This window comes from Gallus gallus, chromosome 20 (assembly GCF_016699485.2).
Source record: "Gallus gallus isolate bGalGal1 chromosome 20, bGalGal1.mat.broiler.GRCg7b, whole genome shotgun sequence".
Lineage (NCBI taxonomy): Eukaryota > Metazoa > Chordata > Aves > Galliformes > Phasianidae > Gallus > Gallus gallus.
The window spans coordinates 6884694-6903690 of record NC_052551.1 but is presented as its reverse complement, the minus strand read 5'-3'; the positions used below and the strand labels follow the sequence as shown (position 1 = coordinate 6903690).

Here is an 18997-nt window from a genome sequence, read left to right as displayed (position 1 = left end):
CGAAGGGGCTATGGTTCCTCTGCATCTCAGACTGAGGGCAGGAACAACCCATTGGCCTCTCTCCCCCATCTGGCACAGCAGAGGTTTGTGTTGGCACCAGTGATCGTGCAGCGCAAAATGGTATTTAAAAATAAATTTGGAACCAGTCACCAGCCGAGTTCACCAATGCTGGGCACAATGGTCATGGAAACAGTCACAGGAATGGAGAGCAGCGTTGCAGAAAAGGAACATCACAGAGATCTCTTAATGCAGAAATAATTTTCCAGAAGCACAAAACTGAGATTGAGCAATGCATATTTGGGATAAAACCAAGGCCATTAATCTTAGTTGCTCTGCATACTTGCAGGTCCTATTCAAAGATGTTTTTAGAAAAAGCCCCTAAAACAGTGTGTCAGAGATTTGGGGAGCCTCTGGTGTGTTTTCTTGCTTGCTTGTTTGCATACTATATAGGAGAGAGATTTCTCCCTGGTTTTGATGGATACCAGGGCTATTGCTGCAGGTGCTGAATAGCAGATCAGCCCTGAAGTTATCAGGGTCGTTAAGCTTATTAAGCATGTGTCTGGAGATGGGCTGTGTAGGGAAAGCAAGAGAAACCCAACCCAAAGGTATCCATGTTTGATGCTGAATGGGCACCTGAGCTGACAGAGGTCCTCTACCTACTGGAAAGAACTTGTAGACCTTAATCCAACATTGTTGCTCCTTAGACTTCAAAAACACAGGATTACCAAGGCAAAGACAGCACCCTGTCTTTGCTATGGGGTGGGGGGGGATAAAAAATCTAGCGTCAGCATCCCTTATGCAATTCCTTTACCTCTTAGAGATGAATAAATAAGAATGCAAAACAGACACTTATCCCACCACAAAGTGTCAGCAACCCCCTCAACTTCTTGCTGTTCTTCCACGGGATCTTGAAAAGCAAAAGGCAGCTAATTGCACACGTGAGTCAGAAATTCAGAGCTCTCCTCTGGCCCCATCTTTTCCTGATTGCTCTAGGAGATGATGATGAATGCGACCTCTGGGATCATCCACTGTGTAACTGATCCATGTTGGCATGGACCAAACCTGACCCCTGGGAACGGGTAACATTGGTGCCCGTGTCCGCACTTACAGTTTGGCTGTCGTTGCAATGGATGAGTCACAGTTCATCGCTCATTCATGAAAGTCAAAAAAAGGCTGTTGGGAACTTGCCAAATCTTGTAGGAAAATGAGGTCCTAGACTACTGACCAGTTTTGCAGCAGCTGTGAGGAGAGGACAGGCGCACGGTGTGTAGTGCAGCAAGCTCTGGTCGTTGAGGAGCTGCGATGAATGGGGAGGTGCTACTTCTGTTCTGCCAATGGTGTGTGTGCCTAGTGTGCTCTCCAGTGGAGCATATGCCTCAGAGGTTCATTTCTTTCCAAAGGCATGATGATGAAATATCCATTGTGCTTAGAGGTTGCTGAGTTTTGTTTGTTTGTTTTTAAAGAAAAGACATCTATCCAGCCCTTTGCCCTTTGGAAGATGAGTTGAGCTCTTCTTCACCTGGTTAACCCAGGATACTCATTTTGTGAGCAGGGTGTTGCTTCTCATTTACCTAAAAGCTCACTACACTCCTAGTGCTTGCAGATACTGCTGCTGTCATGGCAACAAGGTTATTTATGCATAATAGATGTGTTCTTTTTTTTTTTTTTTTTTTTTTTTTTCCCCCAGTGTTGCTAAGTGGAGACAGGGTCATAAAATCCAGTGGGAAACTCTCAGCCCCATACACATGCAAATGAGCCTTTGAGACCTCTTCCCTCTTCTCTGCTGCCTGGCTAACCCAGTTCAAGCCCCTGAAACTGCCCTCAGCTCAGCCTTCCATCTGGCAACAAATTGACTCAAGTCAATGTGTAATGTATGCTTTATCAGTACCACTGTTTAATTATTTAACAGTGAGGCCAGCAAAGACAAATCAACACCCCTATTGTCAAAGCCAGGTGAACGAGCAGGTTCTATGGCTAAAATCTCAATTTAGTGAAGTTCTCCTTTAAATTCTTCCTGGGTTTCATCTTCTCATTTGCCATGGCAACCAGCAAGGACCACAGGTCGGAGAGAGGAGGTAAAGAGTCACTTCAGTCAAATCAGATAGGCTCCTATTAGCTACCAGAGCACTTCACACGTGAAGGATTTTCCATGAAAAGGGCCTTTATTTGAGGATAGATTCATGTGCCCTGAAAACCTCACTCTGCAGAACTTTGGTGTCCTCCTTGCTGCAAGAGCATCTTCTGAGGAGCTTAATCAATTCTGTTTACATACAGTCCAAAGAGTGGAAAAACCCTCCACAGAAAGAGGAGAGTAAGTGGCTGTCTGGAATTCATTGTCAGATAATGATCCAATCTCCCGACAAATAAAAAGCTTCTCTCTGCAGATCACGCACTCCACTTAACTTGGCCCTGCAGATGCTCACAGCAGCCTGCTTTGAATAAAGTCTTCACTTTGCCAGAGTTCAAAGTCCCCAGATGCTGCCATGTGATGAGTGTCAGTGGGAGTCTCCATGTGCCCGACACCATACATGTGCAGTGCCCTGGGCATCACAGCAAGAAGTGGTGAAGGAATAGAGTGGTGACACTGGCACTGTGAAATCAATTCATCCTTCTCATATCAGTGCTTGTGGCTTTTCCTAAAGTGCAGGTCCCTATTCCAAGCCTGGTGAGCAGAAACTGAAATACTGCTTCTGAGTGCAGCGCTGAGCCCCAGAGCAAGGAGCACCATCCAGAGCAAGGGGAAAAGCAGGGCACGTGAAGGAATAGCAATTCTTTGTTCTTATATAACTCTTGCCTAAAATACTTCAAAGTGGGCTTGCAGATAAATAATTAAAGATAAGCCAGAATTAACTATCATTTTGTATGTCAAAAAGTGAGATTCTCCATTACCTCAGTGGTGGTTGGCTATCAAAATCCTTCTGTTTGTGGGCTGAAATGAGGCCACGTGGCTCCTGAAGCAGACCAACAGAGCATCAATGATTTTGCCTTGGGTATAGCTAGTTAATTTCTAGGCCAAATATTATTTACTGAGAAAAATTCACAAGTAGTTCTAAATAATGAATAATTGAGAAATTTCCGATTCGCCCACAGGCAGTTTGCAAGGGGAGGGGGAAGCAACATTTATCATATAAATTATTTGTGAATTAATCACTGATGCTCTCCGAAGTCAATGGGATACTTGCATAAATAAGAGTATTCATGGAGAAGACCAAGTCTTTAATGGCACTTTGAGAATGGGAAATTCATTAGCTAAAAGCAATGATTATGAATCAAAAGGATTGGGAGCAGAGAAAATCAAGTCATAATTAGTCACTTAAATTGTATCAAGGAGAACACAAGTGATTTTAAACAAGTCCAAACAAAGGGGAAACGATTCGTTCTGATTAAGTCAGTCTCTCTTGCCCTTTTAAAGATTTATGAATTAATGTCAATAAATTATGGCTCTTGGGACTCAACCTATAAAAACTGCATAGAAATGCAATATAATACAACATCAGAGAAGTGAATTAGACACAGCAGAACAGAAATAAAACGCATGCTTATTAAGGAGGTATATAATGAGTCTCACGTCACCCAAATATTGACCAACTGCCTCTACTCTAAACTCTCCCCTTTGCTCCCATAGTTACTTATTCTCTCTCTGGTTGCTCTTCTAATGCTGAAGTCAGACCCAATTTGATCACTGATAAGCTTAATTACACTGCTGAAGGACTGCTTGTAAAACTAAGTGATCTGAATTAATTATGGTGCTTGCGAATTATGTAGCCTGCACATACAGACTCATTTGGAGTTTTCCCTCTTTCCTTTTGCAGCATGTGATTGGGATTTCCTTGAATACATTTTCCAGCTGTCCTCAGAGGGATGCTGCAGGAACAGGGAAATGCTGTGTGTGGCTAAGGGGTCTCTTTTTCCAAAGCAATGTGTTGAAAGGCAGGTATAGGAAAAGCAAACAATATTTGCTACAGAATGGTAAATGCAGGCACGCTGTTTTTGGTGCATTGTTGTGCTGGTGTTCCTGTTCCTGTCATTCTTATAGGGAACATCAGTAGCATGCTCAGTACCCAGATAACATGTTCATTGAAACCATATCATGGTGGGCTCCTGACTGGGACAAAAACAAGGCTCAGAAAAGGGCTGACTTTGTTTCAACTAAAAAGTTCCCTGCTTTACTGAACTAATCCAAGCACCCAGCCCTGCCCGGGTCTATTTTGGGTACCCATAAATCTCCTGTAGACATCACCTTGGTCACAGCCTGTTCCCCAGCCCCTAACTCCACAGACTTCTCTTTGTTCCAAATGTAATTGCTCTCCATCCTTTTTTTTCCCCTTTTTTCCCACTGTCTAGAACTGTATCTCATCATCCTACACTTCTCATTATCTTAATTAAACCAGTGGCACATGAGTGGTCTGTTTTATAACCTGACATTACCTCATACCGTTTTTAGCTCAAAAGATGTGAGTTAGTACTTCCCTCTGCTCTTGGTAGCCATAGCTGAGGAGGACTGAGTTCCACATGGAGCAGAACACACTGGGGATATGTGTAGCTGAGGGGGATCTGCCCCCAGGGTGGGCGCTGCATTTGCCTACTGCACAGTGTGGGTGTGGGGCTGCCATTACACCCCAGCTTTGTGGATGCACCCATCAACAGTACAGCACAACTCTGTTCTTTCTGGAGAATTGTCTGCTGGTTAATCAAGCAGTGTATGTGCAGCATCAGGATAGGTCTGTTGCAAACAGATGGCGAGCAGCCCCACACTGCAGCGGTGGGGCAGCTGCTGTTTGCACTACACAACAGCTACCAAATGCATGCTGCGCTCTGCTTGCACCTGTCTGGAGATGAGTTGTGGAAGGGGGGAGGTGGTACCATTAGCAAGTCATAAACATTGTCAGATTTCCCCAACCCCAGAGAGCCCCTGGTGGAGGTTTGTGTCTCCTCCATCTCAGTCCCTGCTTTGGTCTTCTGCAGAACAAATGGTGATGTTCTGTGGCAGCAGGATGGCCAACAGAACTACATGGGCATTGTAATACTGGGTTTCTTGAACTGTTTGTTTGATGCTCCGAGTTCAGGACTTATGGAGATGTCCTGAACTGCTTTGGCTCAGGTCTGTGGTTCCACCCACACCACGAGATCCCCATCAGCTCTCATTCCCTGCTTCTCATACACACACCATTGCACTCTCTTCATTTTCACACCTTCTCCTTCCTTTACCTGCAATAATCTGCTTTGGAAGCAACTTTGCTGCCATCAACAAAGCAGGGTCTGAAGGGGAACTCCAGCCACAGAGGGGGGCCAGGAGTTGTTCCCACAGCCCTGAGGAACATTAGTGTGGAATTAGGCATGAGTCACAAAACACCTTCTCCTAATGAGCTTCGAAAGTGGAGCACCATCTGGCCTTACCTTCAGCCCGGGGTTACTTGAGCCTCCTGCAGCTGCATGGCCGCTCCTTGTGTAAGCAGCTCAGCCCCAGGGAGGGAACCGTGGTCCTGGGGTTCTTTGCTGGGCAGGGACCCTGCAGGTCAGCTCTGAAGGTGGGGATGAGCAAGGAGCAGCACTGCAGTGTGCCCAGCAGGGAGCAGGAGGGGTCAAGATGAGCCCTCAGTTTTCATAGAGTGCAGTTTCATCTCACGTGAAGGAGATGCCCATTCCCAGGAATTGCAGAGGGAAGTGAGACTCAAATGGTATCTGATATTATTTCTTTTCAAAACACTGCCAGACAAATTTCCATTTTTATTCTGAAGTGAAAATATGTTTTTAAAACATGCTGTCCCCCCTGCTGCCTGGTCACTGCAAGACACTCAGTGGTATTACAAAGCTGATGGCTGCTAAATGGCCTTCTTTCCAACAGTAATGAGCTGCATTTAATAATGAGCTAAACATCATTAACCAGGGAAGATTTTGGTGAATGCTTCTTTAATATCATTGTGCAGCAATTACCACTGGAGTGAATAGCTCAGCTCTGTCCAGCTGCACCATTTGTCATTATTTGGAGGAGGAGTAAAATCACTCTGGTCCAGGACACTAATAGCATTAAGTGACACTGAGTAAAGTTCAACAAGTGTTTCTGTTCATCACGCGGTCCAGAATAACAAAGATGGTTCATTCTGCTCCACCTTGCTTTGCAGCCAGCTGACCCAGCTGGCCTGGTGATGTGTCTGCAATCAACAAAAGCCCCTCTCAGTGCGATCTAATTCACAGGCACATGAAATTTCTTTATTAAAAATTGATACGCGCAATTAAACAATGATAGAAGATGATAATGGGCGTAATGAAGCTATTTGGTATTTGCAGTCTTTATTATACAGCACCACTCCATAACAATGAGACCTTCTGTACTTATTTGTCATGTCTAATTAGAAGGTCATCGTCATGAAAACACGCCTGGTGCTTCTCCAGAAATCCTCCCCCTCAATTTCATGGACTCTGAAACAAAAAATCAAAGCGACAATTCACTGACAGCTCTTTGGTGTTTCCTTACTGCTGTTTCCTTACTCGATGGGGTGAAGGCTGGGCTAGATGATCTTAGTGGTCCTTCCGACCTTAATGATTCTCTGATTCTGTGCTAGAGCTGAGTGACATTTTTTAGCAAATCATGTGTCTCCCAGGTTCAGGAGGAGAGGGGACACTGCACAGCTGGCAGCCATGGGGAGCTGTTTGGGTTGCAGCAGTGAGATGTGTCCTTCAGGGATGTCTACACATTCATTTGGACGGTTGTGAAAGGAAGTGGGCTGTTCTGCTATTTTCTAAATGAAATGGTTCCCTCTCTTTTTGGAAATAGTACTGGATTTTGGTAACCTAGCACAAAGCAAAGCTTTTTCTTTGGTCAGAACCAAATATTTGGGATCAAGTCAAAATGTTGTTCCTCAGCTCATTTGGTGAGCTTAATGATTCATTACTCAGCAGCGCAGCTCAAGGCACCCCCACCTCCCAATGCACCCCTACCTTCCAATGCATCCCCACCTCCCAATGCACCCCCACCTACCAGCTGGACCAAAGGCTCCACTCCACCTCCACTTCAGGAGATGGACAGGCAGCAGACAAGGCACAGCACTGCCCTGACCTAAGAAAAGTAGTATATATGTATATATATATACGTAAGAGTGAAAAAGCAAGGTGCAGTATTCAGTGCTCTTGTGCTTTGTGTGCACCTGTGATTTAAGTCCCCTCTTGGTATGAAAGCTTCCCACACCCATTTGCTGCTCTGTGGAAGAGAAGTGTGTTTGCAGTGGTTAGACTTGTCCCAGTTAATGCCAAAGGCCTTTCTTCTCTTGAGCTCTGCACTCTCACTGCTCTGTGTCAGTATAACAGTGACAGCTCATTTTAAAGAAGAGCAGTTTCTTGGTTTTGTACCTTCGTGTAATATTTAGCAGTGCTGCAACAAACAGACCCAACTGTAAAGTAGCTATAGCAACAGCATTGCATAGTAAACATGGAGGCACCAAAATGTTTACAGACATAAAAGAATGTGTGTGACTTAGTTAATGTTCAGACGTCCCAGACAACTGCAGCTCCAGGCTGAACACAGCCGTGAGCAAATCATACGTGTAAAGGTCAAAGGGGTCAAATTATTGCATGCATTTGTTGCCAGACTGGCTGTTATGCAGGAGAGAAGGTGATGTGATCCCATTCAAGGGACCTCTTGGTATGTGGGGGGTTTGAGGCCAGGAGGGATTCCTGCACTGCTCCCCTGCACCCATTTGCACACTCAGCAGAATTCCGGTCTCCATAGCGCCACTGAGCACTGCTACCTGCCTTGACTTCACCCACCCAAGGGTGCTTCTGCAGTCACTGAGCCCTTGGGGCTCTGTGCAAGCATCTAATTCCTCCCCATGTCTATTGGGTGTGAGCACAGGCTGATCAGCTCCTTCCTTCTTCCTCTTCTTTGATGATCAAAATATTTACAGCTCAGTGAGCGGGGCTGGCAGCAGCCCCAAAACTTTGTTCTTGATAGTAAATGTCACATTTAATATTGATGATGTGGGCTACTCAAGTCATGCTTGGATGAGTTATTAACCATTGGGAATGACATCTATAATAGGAAACTCCTAAAATGTGAGCTGCCTTATATGTGCTCATAGCTTCTCTTTTCTGAAGGATAGAGAAATCTAAGCAATTCACTGAAAATATATGGATGCCGTTCATTGTTATATGGCCAGGAGATGCGATCTGCTGTCCAAGCTGGTTTATTGCTCACCTTCGCAGTGCGTAAAACTACACCCTGCAGGAAACAGAGCAGTTCTTTTATCATCTCAGCGAACAGAGCAGGGAGCATCACTGCGCTGTGCCACCCAAGCCAGGTCCCATCAGCTCAGCTCCATGTGTGCGATTCCTGTTGGTGTGGTGGGGCAGAGCAGGCACCTAGTAGTCATGGCAGACTTAGAGTTCTTGAATTTTCTTTTGATTATGCGCTGAAATTAAAGCAAACTGTTTCACAGGCCAGCACTAATACAGGATGAATGAGTTGGGCGCTGTGTTTTAAAACCACTAAGAAACAGTAGGGTAAATACTACAAGTAGGTTGTAGTTGGTGTCCTGCTGGGATTTACCATGAAAGAGACTCTGTACTTGATAAGAAGCAAATAGGAAGTTACACAGACTATGCACATTTATAGCTTGTCATAAAAGGGTTTCTTGTAATGTGGAGATAAATTCTGTTCTCATGTGTGTTAGTATAAAAGCATTCAACAGAAATTTGGTGAGTTGGTCAAAACATACTGTGAGCTTCAGCAACTGCGATGTTGATCAAGACACTGAAATTCATATGAATATTCCACATCTGGCAGTGTGATTTGCACGTTACTGAGATGAGCAGATAGACAGCCTGGGTTGGAATGCAGTGCAAATGGTTGTTCCCTGGTTGGCTTATGTGGCTCTGAAAGACGGACAACAAAGTTCTGCAAGGACATGTGTTGCTCAGGCTGGAGTGGGGTCTTGTATGGTGGGAATAGCAACTTCAGTAGAAAAGGCATTGAGAATGTGGACAGACCAAGCTGCTGTATTTGGTGTTCACGTTGCCCCTGACCAGCTAGTAAGCTTCCAAGGTGAATACATCTACCATGCACTACATCTGGTTGAATAAACTCGAAGAAGTACAGTATAGCATTGCTCTTTGCCTTCCAAAAGAGCAGTATGGATTTCAAGATAAAAAGTGGAAACACAGCTAGTCACAGAGGAAGCTGCAGAACAACACAAGAAATATCTACTCCTCCCATGGTGTTCCTGAAGCTGTCAGAGCTCACTTTGCTTCACTTTATGTTGCTCATCTGGTAAAGAAAAATGCAAAGTGCACAGGGGAGGTTGGGCCAGATGCACTGCAGTGTGACCTGGAGTCTCCTCCTGCTCCAGTGGGTGCAGCCCTCCAGGGCCTGCTGCTCCCAGCTGAAAGGAGCAGTCATTCCCTGCACTACTGACTTCTGTAGCATCTCTCAGCACGTCACAGACGGCTGTGTGCCAAGGTCTAACCTGACTCATTCCTTCGCCCAGAAAAACTGTCCTGTTATGGCAGTGACTATTAACCTTATTTTACAGATGGAGAAACTGTGCAAAAAGAGAATAAATTATTTACCCAAGGTCACAGTACAGATCCAAAATGCCATGATTGGGAAGAGGACCCAGAATGCCCAATTCTCATTCCTATGCTTTAGCAGCAAAAGCTGTTTTTCCTCTTCACCGTGACTTGTTCTCCCTTGGGCACTCCATCATTCACATGTGTCCCTCCTTATTCCTCTTCTCATCTCCTACCTATCCTACTTCTTCCTTTCTGACTCAGCAGTATTCTGGTACACGCTGAACTAGTCAGTCTGAATGTAGCATCGTGTCTGGCAAAGTGAGATTTGCATTTGACTCTTAGTAGTCTAAATGCAAATCACACAGTTGTGTTGAGGCACCAATTTATACTAATTTGCACTCTGTTTTGCTTTGGTAAGAGCTACCTGAGAGACTACAGCTTTTTTTAGCCTTTAATAATGACGGGGTTTTAAAAGCTTGTTCTTTAAAGTGGTGGAACTGATTGTTTCATCAACTTAAATTGCCACCAAGACAAATTCAGTCTGTGGACGCACTCAAGTCTTTCAGTCTTGTGCAATTCCAGCTGCCCGCTCAGTGCTGGGGATAGCTCTGGTTCTCCATAGGCCTTGCCGAGGGTCCTGTTTCCTGTAATCAGGTGCTGAAGTGTCAAGAACACATAATGCATCAAAATGATCATCATCAGTATCTTAGCCAATTTTAACTCATTGGTGCATTGACTGGATGAGGCTTTTCACAGGATGAAATACATGGTATATTGCCGGAGTTTACAGGTAAATGCGTAACGTTTCTGAAAGGAACTGTCAATTGAGAAAAAAATCCCACAAAATGTAGCATAGTATCAAACCATAAAAACACTTTGGCATTGTTTCTGCAGAAGCAAATCAGAAGTGAGTTCAGTGTGCAAGAAAGGAAGCAGACAAATGTCATCCTGGATGTCGCAGGGGTCTTAGGAGAACCATAGAGGTCCATCAGATGAAGGAGGATCAGGCTTAGAAATTAACTTCCTGCAAAAGAAAACACAGAGGGATCATAGGTACAGGGTTTAGCATGAAGCAGGTGTGCTGTGAGACAGCCCAAAAGAGTCCATGTGCAGGTTCAGCCCGGGGGCAAAGAACTGTATTCCCAGCATCATGGTTAATACCATTTCTTAGAAGTTCAGAAGCTTCCAATGAGAAAGTTTAGAATGACTAAATGTTAAAAAATTAAAAGAAGAAGAAGAAGAAAAAAAAAACATAACAAATTATTGCTCCTCAGCTTTGCAGCTTGCTTTCAATAAGAGGAGCTTCTTGACCTAGAGACCTTTCATGCTCCAAGGCACTCCAATTGGGGTTTTCCCTACAGTAGATACAATGGAGCGTGTAAGGCGTGCTAAACCCCAGAGGAGGTGCAGACGTGCCTGGCTGCCTTTCCTTGGCCTTCTGAGAGCCATCTCGAGCTACACTGGGAATGACAAAGACATCCTGAGAGCTGCCAAAATATCATAGGGAGCAGCTGGCAAAAATGTTCCAACCTCCCAGTGCCCTTAATACACCGTAAACAAATCTGCTTCAGTTAAACCACACGCAAGGTGGCGAGGAGTCTCACTCTCAGATTGATGGGGTTTAGTGGATATTATCGCCATTACCAAACATAAGAAATGTAAAGCACTTTAGGAACAAAAGTCACTGGGAAGGAAATACTTTAAGCCTTCTCAGGTTGTTGCTAATATTTCCAAAAGAGCCAGAGCTTTTCTGGAATCCGGTAGAAAAAAAAAAAAAATTGAAGTCAGAAAATGGCTTTCTTTTCCGTTTCTGGCCAATCCAAGCAATAAGAGACTACGTGTGCCACCAGTGCCTTTGTTACTGAGCATGGCTGCTCTACGAGAGGAATGAAATATTCACGCCTTTTGGCTGGGGATTTTATTAAGGTTTCAGGTGCCTACCTTCTGCCATCCACTCCATTTAAGTAATAATAGCTGAAGACCAGCTCATTTCTCACATTCTTGCTGTGAATACATGAGTGTCTGGAAGCTCAGGCAGAGGATGCTGCTGCTCCCAGCTCCCAGGGAAGGCCCTGAGGTCAGCGCTGGTTCTCTCACTTACAGGATTGAAATCCCAGTGTGTCCCAGTGTGGAGGTGGCTGAATTCCAGTGGGGAGTGAAGCAATCCAAAGGCAAGGACACATGGCCTTGCCAGCAGCAGGGAAACTGTCTGGCTCAGAGCTGCTATGAAGTCACCATGAGTTATGATTATGGGACCCTGACATCTTACGCTGAATTGTATTGCAGCACTGCTTTCTGTGAGTTCCTGTTGCACAAGCACTGAAGACATACAGGTCACAGAGGTCTGTGCTGATGTGCACATGGAAAGCCACTCTCCTACTCGTTACCAGGGCACTAAGGCTACCAGTGCAAACCTCTCTCCTCTGCTCCTTGCTCCTTTGACTTTTGCATTTCCATTTGCTAATGCACTCAGCAGACGTTTCCAAAACCCAGACATGTGTCAACCCCTCCTCTTTCTCTCTTTTTTCCTGCCCTGTTGTAGGTGTCCTTCTCCTGAAAGCTCCCAAATGCATTGTGTAGAGGCGTTCAGTTCTGCCCCAAGCCAGGATTTCTTTTGCTTATTTCAGCTGATGCCTGGTCAGCTTCATGATCCCATTTCTTAACTATTTAGCCCTTTGCCCATGTAACACAGGAAACTGGAATGTACAGCCTGGCACGACTGGGCAGCCAGGTATGACACCACCAAGTCTGGGCTCTCTGGAGCCAAGTCTGAGAGCTGTTGGCTTCACCACGAGGCACGAGCAAGGATGGGTTTTAGAGCCTTTGATACTCCTGTGGAGCTGGCCCTTGGCCGCTCTGCTGCACCTCTTTAATTCAAGTGGTGACTCACAGCCTGGAACTATTAGGTAGAAGGCATATGCAGTTAGTGAGTGGTGGTTTTCAGTGCTCATTTTACTTATTATATTATATTTTGATTTATAATTATATACACAGAGCATTCCTCTCCTGGGCTCTGCACGTCCTTGCCAAAATTAAAAAGTACAGTTAGCAAAACTAAAGCCAGCAGATGCACAGAGCTTTCAGTCAAAAATGACCAGCCGGGACTGACTCTTTTTCCCACCAGTTCTTCCTACAATTTCTGCTCTCCTTGCACTTCTCATCTCAAGGATCTGAGAATGAGGAGAGCAACTCTAAGCCTCCTAACAGTGATGCAGGGAGCAACGGAGCAGACCAAATTCATTCTCCAAATTAGGAGTCTCAAGTCTTGCAGATTCATTTACTTTGCACTCTTGGGAGTTTTAGTGCTGGGAGAATTGTGCTCACCCCAGAACCATTGCTCTCCCCATTACTGGGGCGATGGCTGCCAGGTGCTGCCGGGAGAGACAAAGTCAGTAACTCAGGAGCTATGTTTGCAGTCATCTGTTAAGGAGCCAGCTGAGGGCTTTGCTGGAAAGGGCCATGCAGCCAACACCAACAAATCATCTGCTAAAAAGTCCTCTGTGGGATTTTTAGACAAGGTGAGGTAATATTTACCGATATGCCTCTACAACGTATGAGTGACAGCTGGCAGGAAGGCGTCCAAAGAGCCGGTCGGAGGGTTCTTAAAGCTGCCAGCAAAGAAAGCACCATTTCATAATTATTTCAGGCTTCCCTTGGAGATCAAAGAGCAATGCTGACACAGGGCTGGTAGAGAATTGTCTAGATTTAGTGCAAGGCAAGAAGAGGCTAACACTGTGATTACTGCTGGAAATGACTGATGGGGGAACACCTATGGAGCCAGGAGCTGATTAGGGATAAAAAAGTGTTGCTTTTTCCTATGTGTGAAGCAGAAAGGAGACACAGGATGGCTGTGGCAGCAGGTGTTCATGGGGAGGCTGCAGGAGGGACCAGTGTGGTGCTCTGGAGCAACACCAGCAGGTCTGTCCCAGCGCGGTGCCACTCTTTGGCACTGGGGCTGATGGGAGGGATGCTAATTCAAGAGAAAATTGGAAATTTCACAGAAATTCCTGCATCTCCTTGAAAGATGTTCATAAAAATGCAACTTGCTGCAGGTCTGGGAAGCAGCCACATACTCAGTCCTAGGGAGGGTTTTGCTTCTTCTGAGATGAATCTCACAGTCGCAGAATTATAGTGGTTGGAAGGGACCTCTAGGGATCATGAAGTCCTAGTTTTGTTTAATATGCACGTTTACAGTTGCAATCTTTGTGTGCTGATGAAACTTTCAGATGACAACTTGAGTTTCCTGAGGGCAGTGAAGCTCAACAACTGTTGGTACTGGAATCCAACAAGGAACAGTACTTCTGGCTCCAGGACCACCTGATTCCTGGAGATCTGTCTTTGCTTGCTTTGAAAACAGACACTGCCTTTGTTGTGGTATGATTGCTTAAGTTTTTGTCCATATAACAACCGAGAGAAGGACATAAAAGGATTTTAATAATGTTGCCCACTGTGGAGGATGTCATTTCTGCTTTGGTTAGTTTCCTGTTAATTGAACTCTTCAGCAGGCAAACATTTCTCTGGTGCACATTGCTGGAAGAGAGCATGATCTCTCTATGTATGTAGTGAAATGATAGACCCATGATAGCTACGGGGATGCTCACTGCAGTGTTGCACCTTTTGCAGTAGCAACTCCCAAGCTCACTTCATCCTACAGACCCTTCTCCTGACACCAGGACAATACTTCCCAGCCAGCTCCTTCAACAGCCTCTCAATATTTTGGATACAGGGATGCCCAGCTCTGGCAGTTGGACCACACTCATCCCAGCACCACAGCCCATCACCATCTGCTCCAAGCAGGATGTGCCCAGACACTGACACAGGGACCTGAGGAAGGAGGGACTCTTTCCTATGGCTGAGGTTTCCATAATTACTGAGCTGAAGATTTAATTAATACCTTAACTTTGCTGAAACAATGACTGGAGCTTTAAGAATGAACCTCTTCTACCTGATGTCTCCAGTCCAGCCCCAGCCATGGCACAGCTCTGGCACAGCCCATGTTTCTGTCCCTTGTCCTGAGCCCCAGCCCCATGGACACAGCTATTTTCTCGCTGGTGTCAACATAAATCAACCAGATTCCTTTTAAGCTACCTACAACTTTTGACAGCTACAGTGATGTAAATAAAGCATCTAACGCAGATGCTAATATTAATTCACATGACCCAGTTGTGCTTCACTAATAGTATCTGGGTTACCAGCCAGGCAAGACAAGAACACAAAATATTTAGCCTGTCTCAGTCTGTTACACCAAAAAGCAAGTGTCTGAAGATGCTGATTTTTACAGCTAAACCTCCAAGGTCCCCTACACAGGAAAAGGAAGGGGAAAGGTCCCAGGAATCTGCATTCAGTGGGAGTTAGGAGTTCAGCCCTGCTGGACATGCAATGGCTGGCACTGGCACTGTGATGTCCTCAGGGTTTTAGAGCACTATTTGTGATATTATTAGCACCAGAAAGACTCCTTTCTGGTTGTAGGATGATCATCCCTGTAGCCCTTTCTGGCTGCTGTGTGTGTGCTCTTGCGGATCCCTTTGGCTTTGCGCGGGAGCTTCACGGGCGCTTGGTTTTCTTTGGAGAGATTCAAAGACTATCAAGCATGGATTGTGTGAAAAAGTGATAAGTGTGAAACATGAATATGGGCATCTTGGAGCACGCAGCTGAAATGAATTGGCTGGAGCATCCAAATCTGCCCCGCCACCTGTCACACAGCTGGACACCGCTGGTCAGTTCTTAGGTCTGTACGGGAGCTCAGAAGCTTTGTGCTGATGCACAGCACAGAGGCACTGGGGCTGCTGCAACCCAGCTCATTATTACTCGCTTTTGCTGTAATATTGCTTCTTTAAAGCTCTGCACAGGCCCCCCACAACGGCCAGGCTGATCGCTTCCACTTTTATTTATCCTCGCCGCAGGAAAGCACAGCTGAGCAATGAAAATACAGAAGTGCGTGAGCGAGTGCTCTTCAGCCTCAGCACAGCTATTTACCAGAGCAGAGTTATTGCCACGCGTATGTGTGCAGGGATTTGGGCTCGCGGTGATAAAGAATTAATGGGACAACACTTCCTACAAAGGACTTGCCTTGAATTTCCCAAGAACAAGCCGAGTAGAGGCAGGGACGCAGCGCTGGGTGTGTGTATGGTGCAGGTGTGCCGCCTGTGTTTGCTGCGATAACCGTGCAGTTACAGAGGCAGAACTGTGCTTCTCGCAGCAGGTTTGGAGGCTTAATTAAGCTTCTAGTGTTCTGTAAAGTTCATTTCACTGTTCGGTGGAGGACGGTTTAGGATAAGCATAATAGGATTACCACTGCTATATACAGCCACGTAAGCCAGGAAGTCCTCATAATGGGCCTTTACCCTGTAGGAAAATCTTTTCAGAGGATGCTTTTTATAAACAGCGTGGTTACACACGCTATGGGTGTTTGGGGAAGGCAGTACTGGCCCAGGCACTCTGCAATGACACAGACTTCAGAACACAGAGTGCATCCAGGTTTGCTGTCACTAACGCTGCTGATCACGTGCTCGCTGTCCTGTGCAGTGTCCTTTCCTTTTTGCCCTGCTGCTGATCCTGGGGCCACGGTGAATATCTCTGGCTGGGGCTGTGGGAGGTGATGACTGAATCCTGGGGGGATTATGGGATTCACCACATCTCAAGCAGGGCTGCGTTCACCTGGGAATGGCTGATTCATCAGCAGCATCCCAGAGGAGCAGAAGAGGAGGCTAGCAGCAGACAGCAGAAATGTGGGATGCCCTGAGCTCCAGCTGGGCTCAGCATGATGTTTTAGGGCTAAATTGCCCCAAACCAGGGAGGCAGAGCTCAACAATGAGCAGGTCTCGTACTGCTGCTCCCAGGCAGGCCGAACAGGTTTCCTTATCTTTGCCTTCCCCGCACAGCAGCAGGTAACTCATAGACAAAGCCATCAGTGGTTATACACACATGCAGACACTTAGGAGCTATTCTTAATCTTTCCAAATCCCCCAGTATACCTTATGTATACAGTTTGGAGCTTGTAGATTTAGCATGATAGATTGATCCCGCACACTATCTCAATGCAAAATGACATTAATAACTAAATTCTTATGTTTTTAGTGCTGGCTAAGCTACTGCAAAGCACTGAACTGTGTAAATCCATTCAGGGCACAGAGGCAGCGCAGTCAGAGCAAGTTGTCTGGTTGTGGCTGATGTTATTACTTGGATTATATAAAGTCCAAGTTCTACAGCAGCCATAGGAAGGTTCCACCAGTAGTTGCTATTTGAGCATACGCTTTATGCAATCAGCTGGAATTACTGGTTTTAATTTTTGCAGCTACTCCAAAATGGGGAAAACGCTTGAGAATTGAATGGCTCGTGCAGATTTGCTGCTACGGCGGTTTGAAACAGGTAGCAATTTGGGTGCATCGCCAGGAATTCCCAACTGGTTTCTCCAGCCAGAGCAGGCAGGTGGAACCCCAGAGTTTGCCCTTTACCCAACCCATTGGGCACTGGTCCTCTCACTCCCCTCTCCTTGCAGGGACGGATGCTGGCCATGCCAGCAGAGCCCTGGCAAACTCATCGCACCGGTGCTGGCACAGCCTCAGAGCTCAGGGTGCCTGTGCACAGATGTTCTGCATCTCTCGTGGCCACGCTGGGTCTGCACTACCAATAATGGAGCTTTCAATGAGTCCTCTGCGCTTCTCCCTTTTGCCTGCAGAGGAAAAAATGTTTCCACTGCGTAAACCGAGCTGTGGCCAAGCACGGCTATTGTTTTGTCTACGCTTTTATGTCCCTTTCAGTATACATGTCAGCTCTGCCACGTTCTGTCTGTTAAAAAACACTTGGCTTTGTAAATTACCTCATTAGGCTTACTGTCTATCCAGCATTTTTTCCATCCTGCATGCTCCTCGCTCCTTTTACATCACTGCGATTAAACCATTCGCTTGGGCCATTAGCAGGGGAGCTCAGTGGTTTTATACTCCAATGGGGTGGGAAAGGGCCAAGGAGGGGGATGCGCTGCCTTTAAGTCACAAACCGGGGGTGTCAGAGCAGAGCAGAGCAGCAACACAGCAGAGCGTGGCTCTGTGTCAAGAAACACTGAGCAGAGCAGTTTCTGTGTTTATTTTCTGGAGGAGCTTGAACCAGGAGAAGGAGCCTCTGAAGCTGTTGGCTCCTCTAAAGCTGTTTCCCTCTAAAACACACAGCCCCAGCAGCACGGCTCACAGCAGGACGTGCATCAGCTCACGGGGTTCACCACTGCCCTCCCAGCAGAGATTTTCCAGCTGACTCCTCTGTTGCCAGATCGCCCACCGGGGCTGCCATAATGAAGGCCCTGTCAACTCCCAGCAGCTGCCTTCACACACTGTGATTTTCCTGGGGGTATAATTTAACCCAAAGCTCTTGCCCGGCAGCACATTATTTTACAGGGTTACTTAAATCCATGTTTAAATGTTTCCAAATTACAGCTTGGCCCCCAGAAAATCTTTTCTCAAACTAGGGTCACCTTTTTAAACATAGGCATTGAAAGTTGGCTCGTAAATTATCTGATACCTGGTTGGGTGCAGGGCCTTCAGGGGGCAATTAAAGTGCACTCAGGGGTAGGTGCCTGTAAGACTTCAGTCTGTGCTGTGCCAGCAGGCAGCTAATTGGTGCTGGAATGAGAGACTGTGAGGGAGGGGATGTGCACGATGTCAGGCTGTCATCACGTGATGCTGTGGGCATGTTGGAGCCAGGTTGGTTCATAGCCTGGACAGTTATGTCTGCTGTGGGGATATTTTGCAGCAAGAAAAGCCAGGCAGTCCTGTGCAGGTGGGCTAGGGGAAGGCTCATCATCACTGTGCATGTACATAGAGACATCATATAGTGTAACGCACAGTCTGCTTTGGAGGGAGAGTTACAGGTTTCATGAAGGATGGATAGTCATTATGGGACAGCTGGGATGTGCACCAAGGCTGAGATGTACACACAGGCTCCTGTGCACCCTCCCTGCTGCCTGGGGCCACCTCCAGTCTGTGCAATCTCCTGGCTGTGTGGCTGGAGCTCCATGCAGGTGCTTAGCACGGGGATATACCTTGAGAGCCTGTAAAGCCCTGTGCTGCAGGAGGGAAATCCCCGTGACATTGCACCTGACTGGGAGCAGTGGGAAGCAGCCCATGTGCTGAGCCACTGTGCCACCTGGAGACTGTCCACGCGGTGCTCACACAGCCATCCCACTGCCAAAAAAAGAACACTCTAATTGACTTCTTTCCTTCAGAATAATAAAAAAGAGAAACAGCAACAAAGCCAAGAACAGCGAGACGATAACAGCAAGAGTCTGGTTTAAATCCCCCAAAATAACATCAGCCAGAGCCTGATTTTGAACCAGCAGACAATGTGCTGCAAACACAGAGAACTGCTGATTATTTTTTTCTTCAACAGATTCTCTTTTAGCAGTAATCTGTGATTTCTCGTTGAGCATTTCACATTTCTTCTGCATTTTGCACCCCCTTCACACAGGGAAATGGGCTGAGGGCGCTCTCTGTGAGCAGTGACT

General features: G+C 46.2%; 1 protein-coding gene and 1 long non-coding RNA gene across 3 annotated transcripts in view; one reads left to right on the top strand and one right to left on the bottom strand.

The window, feature by feature from the left end:
• The window catches only part of KCNB1 (potassium voltage-gated channel subfamily B member 1), a 109137-nt gene that overhangs the window by 65632 nt on the left and 24508 nt on the right, over positions 1 to 18997 (top strand). The gene's annotated exons all lie outside the window — the stretch shown is intronic.
• On the bottom strand, positions 6270 to 8059 carry LOC121107335. Its single transcript, XR_005841277.1, has 3 exons — positions 7146 to 8059; positions 6980 to 7057; positions 6270 to 6420 (listed from the first exon to the last, which is right to left on the bottom strand). It is a non-coding gene; the product is annotated as an uncharacterized LOC121107335 (long non-coding RNA).